The following is an 11,962-nucleotide window of genomic DNA, read 5'->3' as shown; positions in this document are numbered from 1 at the left end:
GGGACTACTGAGACATCCAGCCTTGTGGACTGAGCGACTACGGATTCTCAGCCTCTCCAGTGTGGTGCAGCCATCGTTGGACTACTCAGACTCTATCGTGTGAGCTAAGCTGATAAATAAAACTGGATATATATATTCATTCTACCGGTTCTGTCCCTTTAGAGAACCCTGACTAATACAGGCATAGTTTGGAAGGCAAAACCCAGGAAGAATTTTCCTGTGCCGAATATAGTTACAGCATAGGTAACTCTGTTCATACTCAGCTGTGGGAGGCAAATGAATTGAATAATTACTCAGCCAACTAGAAGAGCGTTTTATCAGTTCTGTCCCTTTAGAGAACCCTGACTAATACAGGCATAGTTTGGAAGGCAAAACCCAGGAAGAATTTTCCTTTGCCGAATATAGTTACAGCATAGGTAACTCTGTTCATACTCAGCTGTGGGAGGCAAATGAATTGAATAATTACTCAGCCAAAACTAGAAGAGAAAATCAGAGTCTCTGCCAGCCTGTGACTGAGAGCCTTGGCTATACGAGGGCAACAGTAAAGATTCCCCAAGGGATGTACTCCGACACTGAGATTTTAAGGATGAGGATGAGAATTTGAGGAGAGGATGTGGGATGGGGCTGGATATCGGAGGGGCATACCAGCCTGTGGAATCAGCATGAGCAAAGGCTCAGAGGTGGGAAGAATAGAGACATCATTAGGGGGACTTCAAGGAATCAGTATGGCTAGAGCACATGGGGAGAACATAGGGACTGCCGTGGGTTGAGGCTAGAGAAGGCAGGGTTGAAACATGCCTCTGGGAAGTCCTGCTCAAGACCTTGATCTTAAGGGAGCATTCTTTGAAGCAACAGTAGACTTAGCTTCTGCCTGAGCATATAGGGGCAGAAATACTATGGAGAGACTAATTGGAGTCTCAGTGCAGTTCAGGTGAGAGATGACACTGGCTTGGACCAGATGGTGACACAGGCAACTCTAAGCTTTCTTTTATCGCATGCCCTTAGGACCATGGGTATTGTGAATTCATTCATAAACCAAAGATCTAACCAGTAAGATCTAAAATAATGATGGCTTCAGTACTATTTTCTGTTGGGGGGGAGTTTTAAAATACTTTCTCCAGATTATAAATATGAGATAATTTAGCCTATCTCTGTAAGAAATTTACTTCTACATTTCTTCTTCATAGTATCTTTCTCCTACTCTGTGTTTGCAACTGTCTAGTTTTTCATAGAAACTTCAAAAATGTGCATTAAGTTAGTATTTCTTTTTCTGATATTTTTCCAGATTAAACTCAGGGTTCATGTTAAGATATATTAGTCATATAATAACATATAGAAGATTACCCAAAACTTAGCAGTTTAAACAACGGTGAACATTTTTGACATCACACAGCTCTGTTTTGTTGTTCTGGCGTTACTGGGGATGGTGCCACAGCCTCATGCCTGCTAGCCAAGATTGTACCACTGAGCTTCACTCCCAGCCGCTGACAGCACACAGTTCTGTGGGTCAGGAATGTGGCAGAAGCTGAGGTAAATAATTCTGACTCAGCTTTTTTTAAGAAACTGCAGCTTTGCAGTCCTCTGAAGGTCTGACTGGAGCTGGATGATCTCCTTCCCAGGTGCTCACTTACATAGTGGGCTGTTGGCAAGTGGCCTTAGTTCCTTCTCACTTGGACGTCTTTAAGTCATTCTTTGAGAGTCCTCACAGTGTGTCCCTGGGCTTCCCTTAGAGTGAGTGGACAAAGAGGAAGTAAGGGAGGAGCTGCAATTGTTGTTCTAGAAGAAGCCTTCAGTTTCCACCTCATCATTTGTGCCAGATCTTACTGGTGATATAGGTCAGCCTATTCAGTGTGGGAGGAGACCAGGGACTTCCTGGAATCAGGAAGTACCAGGAGGAGGCAAGAGAGATGGAGGGCTATCTCAGAGGCTGGCTCCTATAACACACAAGAGACAAAATAACATACCATACACGTATACACGTTTCGTGCAATGCCAATGGAGGTCAGAAAAGAATGTTGGATCCCCCGGAACTGGAGTTCCAGGTTGTTAGCCACCGTGTGGGTGCTGGGAACTGAAACTGGGTCCTCAGTGCTCTCACCTGCTGAGCCACCTCTCCAGCCCCCCTTGAAGGTAATTTCAATGTAGCAATGATACAAATAAGACAAGAGAAGGGTTTCTTCCAACAGATGGAGTAGCACAAGCTACAGCAGAGGCGTGTAGCTGGGCTAGCGAGACGGCTCAGTGGATAAAGGCACTTGACATCAAGGCTGACAAATCTGAATTCAATTCCTGGGACCCACCTGGCAAAAGGAGAGAACTGACTCCTGTAGGTTGTCCGTTGACCTCCACATCTGTGTGCATGTACATACATACACACACATACAATCAATAAATGTAGCAAAAAAAGTTTAAAAGAAGGGTGGTAGTTGGTCCAGCTTGCCTGGAAAGACATCTCATGGGTAGTGGATAGAAGTTGGGCAACTGATGACCAAGAGGCCTTGCATTGGTTACTTTTCTGGTTACTATGGCCAAATTCCTGAGAAGATGCAGCTTAAAGGAGGAAGGGTTTATTTGGGATCCTGGTTTCATGGCAGGGAAGGCACATCAGCAGGACCAGCTCCTGTCTGTGGAAGTTGGAACTTATGACCCAGCTTTCTCACACCTTGGAGGACCAGGAAGACTGAGAGTTCTGGCCAGGCCAGATGTCTATAACACTTTAGCTCTGTCCCCTGTGGCCTTATGTCTCCCAGGTAGGACCTGTGTCCAGAAGGTCCCTTAATGACCTGAAACAAATGAGGGCCAAGTGCTCAAACATGTGACCTGTGGAGGACATGGCTGTTTATGTTTACACCACAGCAGGCTACTGGACAGCTTCTGCAGACACCAGGGAACCTGCTGAATGACAACATGAACAGTTAGGATCTCAGTGGTCTCACCACCTGCTGCCCCTCTGGCTAACATGTGTTATCTTTAGAAGAAAATGCTGAGACTGTTTGACTCCAAATCCTGTGAATTCAGAGAGAGTATGTCTAAGCAGAGGTGAGGGTATGCAGGGTGGACAGAAACAAGGAAGATAGAACAGCAGAGAGTGGGTGTAATGTGGTGTGGGCAGCCTCGAGAAAAGGATTCATGAAAATCCATGCAGAGCAGACAGAGAAATACAGCCCATGGAGCTGAATAGCATCCAAAGCTAATCCTCCTAATTCTGATCCTGACCAAGGGACTGAGGCTCTTTACGTGGGCCATTGCAGCCAGCATTTTATCTTACCATTGCCTGCCATGTTTTCCACAGCATATTACACACGACTGAAAATCTATCAGGCTGTCATGTCACTAAGGCCAGAGTAGGCCATGCATCGATGTCATAGAGTGTTGTGGCTTTGAACGTTTGTGTTCTCCAAATTCATATGGAAAAGGAGACTTTGGGGGGTAGTTATGTGATGAGAGTGGAGCCTACACAGACATCAGTGACCTTATAAAAGAACGTGCAGGACTAGGTATGTGGCTCAGTGGTATAGCATTTGCCTAGCATGTGAAGGCAAGACCCTGGCTTCCATCCTCTGCACTGCAGAAAGAGAAGGGAGAGAGAGAGAGGGAGAGAAGGCGGGGAAAGGAAGGAAGGACGAAAGGAAGGAAGGAAGGACAGGTGAACAGAGAGTTTGTAGTCCCCATGCCTTGTGTGGGTCACCATGAAGGTGACAGTGTATACTCAGAAGATGGTCCTTTCATTGACCTCACCACACCGGTTTCTCCACCTCAGATGTCTAACTTCCGAAACTGTCTCTCACCACCTGCTGCCCATCATGCTGACGTATTATCTTTTGAGGAAATACCAAGACTGAATCCAGGTGTGCCTAGTTCCAGCCACGTATTCAGAAGAGTGGCGCAGGCTTCATTAGAGCATCCCAAGTCAATGCAGATGTGGAGCTGAAGGAACAGCTAACACACCAGTGGCATGTGCCTCTTAGGTTTTGCCTTGCCTTCATTTCATGCCGGCTTTTCAGGTTATCGAGACCAAAATGTTTAACCGTGAAATGCCTCCCTGGTCCCCAGCCAGAGTCCTCAAGGTCTGAGAGCCAGACACAGTCAGGACAGGTTATCGAGACCAAAATGTTTAACCGTGAAATGCCTCCCTGGTCCCCAGAGTCCTCAAGGTCTGAGAGCCAGACACAGTCAGGGGCACTGTTACATGCTGTAGCTGCCACAGGTCATTGCCCGCCTGTCACTCTGCAGAGAAGAGGCTTGGGAGGTGTGCTCACAACTAACAGATGGTGCTTCTCTGCTCCCTTTGATCTGTGCATACAGTGTGTAAGGTGTCTGGTTGTGACTGTCACTGTCTGTGTCAGGCCTTGTGGAACAGGTTTGAGTCTGCAGAACATGTGGCAAAGGAGTTAAGCGTCTTCTCAGGGCAGGTGTCTCCTCGGATTTACAGCTGATTGGAGGAGTTGCTGGCACTGAATGTGAGGTGAGAGGTGAGTATTCTCAGGTGCCCCTGAGTTTGGTGAACTGACATGGTGAGCTCCTGGCACTAAGGGGACAGGTGGCAGTGACGCTGAGGAGAGGAATGGGGCCATCTTCCCATGGCCTGACAGGTCTCCTGCCCTTACACCTCTGGGTTGCCCGTGTCTGCAAGTGGGTTATAAATTTGTTTTAAAAGTTCACTTTTGCCCCCTGAGTTAGAGGCTATGACGTTGTGGATGCCATGGAGGAGCTTAGTCATGTGATTTCCCTATTGTGTGTAGCAGATCCTTGAGGTTGGTTGTTGCTTATTCACCACTGAAGTAGCCTTGGAATTTGTGTGTCTGACACTGTGATTGTTTAATGGCATGAGATGCTGGACAGCTACTGTAACTAAGACTGCATGGGGTGGGCTGTAGTTCAGCAGTAGAGTGCTTGTCTAGTCTGCGTGAGGCTTCTGTTCCCAGCACCAAAACGCACGAACGAACGAACTAACGAACTAATGAATGAACGAATGAACTAACTTAACTAACTAACTAACTAACTAACTAACTAACTAACTAACTAACTAACAGCTAGCTAACTAACTGGCCAACTAGGAAGTTTGAAAAGACAAAACATTTTTAGTTGTTTCTATTTTTAAACATTCATTTTTATTTTATGTGTATGAGTGTATTGCCTGCATCTATGTAAGTGCACCCATGTTGTACAATGGCCACAGAAGATAGAAGATAGAAGAGGATATTGGATCCCCTGGAACTGGAGTTACAGATGGTTGTTAGCTGCGATGTGGGTGCTGGGATTTGAACCTGGGGCTCCTGCAAGAGCAGCCAGTGCTCTTAACTGCTGAACCATTTCTCCAGCTCTATTTTTAAATTTTAATTAAAAAGAAAGATTTATTTCTATGTATGAGTGCCTTGCCTGTGTGTATATAAGTGCACCACATATGTGCAGTGCCTGAGGAGGCCAGAGGAGGGTGTCAGAGTCCCCGAAACTGAAATTATGGACAGTTGTGAGTCTCCATGTGGGAGCTGGAAAGTGAACTGGGGTCCTCTACAAGAGCAGCCAGTGCTCTTAGCCACTGAGCTATCTCCCCAGTTCCTAATTTGGGAGATGAAAAGAGGGGGTCAGATCTCCTGGAGCTCGAGTTACAGGTGGTTGTGTACTATCTACTTGGGTACTGGGAATTGAACTCAGGTCTTCTACAAGAGCAGCAGCAATATGTTCTCTTAACCACCAAGCCATCTTTCTAGCCCTGAACTGTTTATATTTCTAAAATGCGTTAAATTGCTAAAGTCATTTGGTAATTTGAAAACAAACTAGAAAGAAATCAAGAGTAAGAGAAAAGATCAAGTTGATCACTTAAAATTTTCTTCTGCCTTTACAATCTTGCTCCATTATAGCAATTTTTACATAAGAAAAAAAAAATGAATGTTAGAGTAACAGGGAGGCTTCGAGTAGCTCAGCTGCAGAGGGCTGAGTTGGTATTTTAGGTTTTGTGAGAACCACAGTCTGGTGAGGGGTTTCATTTTAGGAAGACATGGCTATGAGTCTTCATTCCTGAGAAGACCCAGATTATAAGAAAAAAGATGGGCACAAAGAAGTACTGTGCTGGGTAGCTTTAGTGTCGACTTGACACACCTGGGTTGAGGGAGCCTCAATTGGGGAATTGCTTTATTGGACTGGCCCTTGGCCATGTCTGAAGGGTATCTTCTTGATGAGTGATATGGGAGGGCCCAGCCCACTGTGGGTGGTGCCACCCCTGGGCAGGTGGGCCTGTGTTTCATAAGAAAGCAGGCTGAGCAGGGGCCAGGGGAGCAAGCCAGTAAGCAGCGTTCCTCCATGGCCTGTGCTCCAGCTCCTGCTTCCAGGTTCCTGCCCTGAGTTCCTACCTTGGGCTCCCTGATGAACTGTGACCTGGGAGATGTAAGATAAATAAGCCCTTTCCTCCCCAAGTTGGTATTGGTCAGAGTATTTTGTCACAGCAATGAAGAGCAAACTCGGACAAGTACTTATGCCATACTTGTGTGTGTGAGTGTGTGTGTTGCATGTAGGTGTTTGCATGGGTGTGTGCATGTGTGCCCATGGGGATGAGGGATTAATGTTGGATGCCTTCCGTCAATTGCTTTCCTTAGTTTTTTGAGTCAGGGTCTCTCACTGAACCTGGAGCTCATCAACTAAGCTAGGATGGGTGGCCAATGAGCTCCAGGGATCCATTTGTCTCTGCTCTCCCAGAGCTGGGGTTTCAGATATGTGCCATCATACCTGACTTTTACATGGGTTCTCAGGATCCAAATTTAGGTTGACCTGCTTGCAGGAAGGTGCTTTATCAATTGAGCCATCTCTCTAGCTCCCTGTCTTATTTATCTCTGAGACGTATTTATGCCATGGAAAGGCACTTAAACATTGAAAGTTAGAGTGATGAAGAATATTGAAGAGTGATGGCTGTGTACAGCAAATATGTGCTGCATATTCTGTTCTCTGTTGGGCCCTCTCCCGGGCTGGGTGGGCAGGTGAGAACATCTGGGGCAGGAAGGAAAGCATTATGATAAATGCCACTGCTGGAGTGCCCACAGTACTAGGCAAGGTTTGGACAGGCACTGTGAGCATGGCCAGCCATTGGACAGATTCTCAGTGTGCTTCTATTTATTGAGATTCTGAGATAAAACTGATAAGCATCCAACTCAAACCAGTTCAGGGGAGAATGAGAATATAGAATGGAAAATGCTTCTCTGGGCTGGGTGCAAGTGGATGCATGTCCACAGGAATCTGTCTCTCATCACACAGGGTCTGCTTTCCTGTGTTTTGCTGTATTTTCAGGCAATTCTCTACCCAGGTGTTGGTGACAATGAGTGCGTCATTTCCAGACATCACTCTGGCAGCCCTGCTTTCAGAGAACAGCTCTTCTGCCCATAAGCACCAGTAGAATCCTGTAGGAGGGGACCATCAGCCATATTTGGGCAGTATCTCTCCTGGAAACCATGTGACACTTCTGACAGGACAATGTCCACTCTTGGGACTGGAGGTCAAACTCCAGCCTCTAACTTACAACATAGACTATGGGATGGGGCAAAAGTGCTTCCTGAAAAGAGAACAAGTCTTCTTACCAAAAGAAGGGGAAAGGGCAAAATTAGTAGATGTGTCCCAGGTAGCTTGAGTCTGTAGAGTCCCACAGTGTTCTACTCTAGCCCAGAAGCCAAGAACCACAAGGCTTCAGGGCGCAGCATCCCCCTGCACCTAGCTACCCACGGTCCCTCTGTGATATAGCCTGTTCATCATTTTTCAAGGCTATTCTTGCTTTAAATGTTTTTTTTTTCTTAAATCATAAATATAAGTGATTACAGTAAAGAATTTTTGATGGACTCCCTGTCACTGGCCATCAGTTCCCAGTCCCTAACGTGACAGAAGTAGTGTAGAGGTGTGGAAAATTTCTCTCTCAGTGCATATATCTCATCTATCACCTAGTTTTTTCACTTTTAGAAAACAAAATGTATCCTATTATGTGTGTTGCTCTCCAGGATGATTTTTCACTTTGTAACCATCAAGATGACAACAGAAAGATGCCGCCATTTTTCCATATCAGCATGCAAAATGTTTTCTAAAAACTGCTTAATATCTCATAAAATAGATGTGCTATAATTTATTCAATCATTTTCCTGCTCATGGTTATGTTTCAAGCAATTTTATCATGGGCACTCCTGTACACTTGGCTTGGTATATGTTTGTAAGTATATCTGTAAGCTAAATTCCTAGAGGTGAAATTGTCCAATGTTATGGTGGATTTTAACTTTGGGTAAGTATTAACAAATTGACTTCCCTCAAGACTGCCAATTTCTATTCATGCCCAAAGCATTTGTGTGTGTGTGTGTGTGTGTGTGTGTGTGTGTGTGTGGAGGTCAGAGGAAAGCCTTGGGTATCGTTCCTCAGGCATCATTGTCTCTCTCTTTTTAAAAATTGAAACAGCATCTCTCACTGGCTGGGAACTCCCCAAGTAGGCCATCCTGGCCAAGTGGCAGGGATCCATTTGTCTGTCTCCCCAGTCTTGTGATTACAAGTATGTGTGTCACCATGTTTGACTTCTTCCCATGGGTTCTGGTCCTTGAACTTAGGTCTTTGTGTTTGCAAGGCAGGCTCTCTCCCTAGCCCCTCCATGCTAGCAGCACAGAAGTGTTAGTTTTCTCCCATCTAATCACCACCAAGATAAATTTATGGCTCAGTGGGAGAACATGTGCTTACCATGTCTAAGGAGTTTGGATCCAACAGAGTAAAAATAATACACAGAAGGAAGGAGAAGGAAGGAGAAACGGGGAGGGAGAGAGGGGAGAAAACAAGGGAAGAGAAAGAAAAAAGAAATTACAGCTGGTTGTGGTGGTGCATGCCTTTAATCTCAGCATTCAAGAGGCAGAGGCAGGTGGATCTCTGAGATTAAGGTCAGCCTGGTCTACATAGTGAGTTCCAGAGCTATAGGGAGACCCTATATAAAATAAACAAACAACAACAACAAACAAACAAGTCAGGTCTGGTGGCACACTTTTGTACAGGATTGCCTTGAATCTGAGGCAGCATGAACCACTGTCTCAATAACAAAAATATTTCATACAATGTTGGGAATCTTCTAATATGTTTAACTATTTCTATCTCATTGTATGGATTTAAAAATCTGTTCTTGGGCCTGGAGAGATGGCTCAGCAGTTGAGAGCACTGATTGATCTCGCAGAGGGTCTAGGTTCAGTTCCCAACACCCTCATGGCAGCTAACAACCATCCATAACTCCAGTTCCACAGAATATGATGCCCTCTTCTGGCCTCTGAGAGCATTGCATGCACATGATGCACTTACATATATGCAAGCAAAACACTTATACACATAAGAAATAAATCAATCAAAATCTGATCTTTCTTTCCACATTAAAATATTAGCAGGTGGATTGCCACATGATGTGTTTCTCCTTTAGAGTTCATTAATCTAGTCAGGTAATAAGTGTACAGACTTACCATGCATCCAGCTTCAGAATTTTAGTTCTGGAAACCCTCATGCCATTCTGTGATATGTGATCATTTTTCAGGTGAAGAAATTGAGGTCTAGGGAAACAGATGTAAATGACCAAGGTCATGGGGGTGGAGACTGGGGAGGGACATGACAACTGGGTTCCTGCCAGAGCCCATACTCCCTGAGGTACTCAAGCCATTGGCCCCTCTGCTCACTGAAACCAGAAGTGTGTTGTAGAACTTTAGACTGCTCATCTATTGCCATCCTCAGTGTCTGATGCTTCACAGATAGGGTGGTTTATGACACCTCCATGCATGGCTAAGCCCTTGCCCAGCTCTCTGGGGAATAGGAACTTCGTGCCCAGGTGACATCAACTCAGGATAAATCAAGAAAGAAAAGTCAGTAGTCTCATCCCTGCCATTACTTGGGTTGCTTAACAGAATGAAACAGTCGCAGGAAAAACAGTTATGGGCTGAGATATTATACTCTTCTACCTCCAGTGAGCTATGCAAATTCCCCATGAAATTATAGCCTTCATTTCAGTCTTGGGGTTAGAATTTTATCTTTCTTATTCTCCTTAAGGAGCTCTTAAATAATTACTACAACCAAGTTTTTAGTCATTAGGGGAAATTAAAGATGAGAATTGTCTGTCAGAGATGAACCCAGGGAATTCTGAGCACTCTCTAAACTCCACAGTTTCTGCTTTTTTTATGTTGGATCGTTCTTCCTGGTAAAGGAATGAGACTTTTAAATTATCCTTTAACATGTAATTTAGCTACATCTTGGTCTTTGTTTCCTTTAACTAACTCATCAAATAGAAAACTATTTCATAGGATTTTCCAGTTGAGTTGGCATGCTGGTACACTTGAAATACCAGCATTTGGAAAGCTGAGGCAGGAGGATTGTTATTCGAACATGTGCTGCATAGAGAGGCCCTGTCTCAAAAATTTTCCAGTTGATGGAAAAGATATGACTTGGGATAAAATAATTGAAATAAAAATAATTGGTAATTAAATGGTTAATCTACATGGCATTTATATGGGGGAAGCAAAAGACAAATAACTAAAAAAAAAAAAATCAGTAAGGTTCTACTGAAAAAAATAAGCAGGGTATCTTCTAGACACTGTAACAGAATGCTTTTGTACATGACCTCAAACTTTTTTTCTTTCATTCTGCAGCTAACCACAGTTCAGCTGGGGACTGGGCTAAGGGGCAACTGTGCTATTTCTATTTTCCAAGAGAGGGTTAGTTCTTTTATGGTTTCCTCTTTTCATTTCCAGGTAGCAAGCGGTTAATTATTGGAATGCCACACATTCTGTCCTGCTACTGGAATGTTCCTAACTTCCGTGTTTGCTGAGGATAGCAGAACGGATACAGGGAACTTCTCCCAGCCTTGTTGGTCTGACCTCTTTAAGTACATTCATAAGAAACAGTGTTAGAAACACTGACAGTGTACTTTTGATTTCAGCTAAAGGCAATCTGGAACTGGCTTACTAAATACTAATAAGTGTTCTTGGTTTTAGATGTTAGCTTGCTGTGGGGCAAGCTTGGAGTACTTTTAAATAGAGATGGGGTGATGGAGCCAGGCCGCAGCAGTGCTGGCCTGCACTGTGTGTTCTGACCTGAAACACTGACTTGGAATTATGGTAGAGTTGCACCTAAGAAATGCTTAGGAAGGTTTGCAAATATGCTTCTCTAAGCTGGACACCCCCACAATAAAACATAGTCAGTGGTCAGCTTTAGGAGAAGGCTGACAATTGAAATACATCATTGATTGACAGCAATGAAGCTGTCAGTTATTGATAACCCTGAACATCAAGCAAGGGTGGGTTGGTGATGCTCTTGGGGAGATTGGAGGAAGCACTGACCTCACGAGTCACAAGATATGATGCTGATTTTGAGAAGTCAGTGAGACATGGAGAGTACAGGGTCCTCTGGGCAGTGACAAATACGAGTGTGTGATAAAATAACATGTCTCTCAGTCACCAATAGAAGCTTCTCAAAGCCAGACGTGGACAGCATACAAAATGTTTAATACAGCTTTTTGAAATGCATGTATATTCTGTGGTGAGTGTTCCACAAAGTCCCCTTGACCTCGGTGATCCCAGTAACTGGTCATATTTAACTGCACTGAATATTACATATGGCTCTGAACTGTGAATTCAGATCTTACTGTCCCAGAGGAGTTACCCATGTATGCCTTCTTCCCCCTCTCCCCTTCACAGGGAATTTCTGCTGGTAATGCTCCCACTGTTCTTACTCCGTCTTAGCCTCTGCTTCCTAGAGAATGTGAGCTACACATGAATAGGAGTCAGGTAAGAAGAGAGATCAGCAGTGTCCACATAGAGTCGGCAACCCTTGGGTGGGGTTTATATGGTGCTTGGAGACACCAGGTTGGAGATGAGGGCAGATGTCAGTGCGACTGGCTCAGGAAGTAGAAGCTATGCTGTACAGACACAAATATTTGAAGAGACTATTTGAAGCACATTGTAGTAAAGGCACTAGTTTAAGAGGC

Source organism: Nannospalax galili, unplaced genomic scaffold (assembly GCF_000622305.1).
Source record: "Nannospalax galili isolate Female #2095 unplaced genomic scaffold, S.galili_v1.0 scaffold113, whole genome shotgun sequence".
Taxonomy (NCBI): domain Eukaryota; kingdom Metazoa; phylum Chordata; class Mammalia; order Rodentia; family Spalacidae; genus Nannospalax; species Nannospalax galili.
This window is presented reverse-complemented; position numbering follows the sequence as displayed.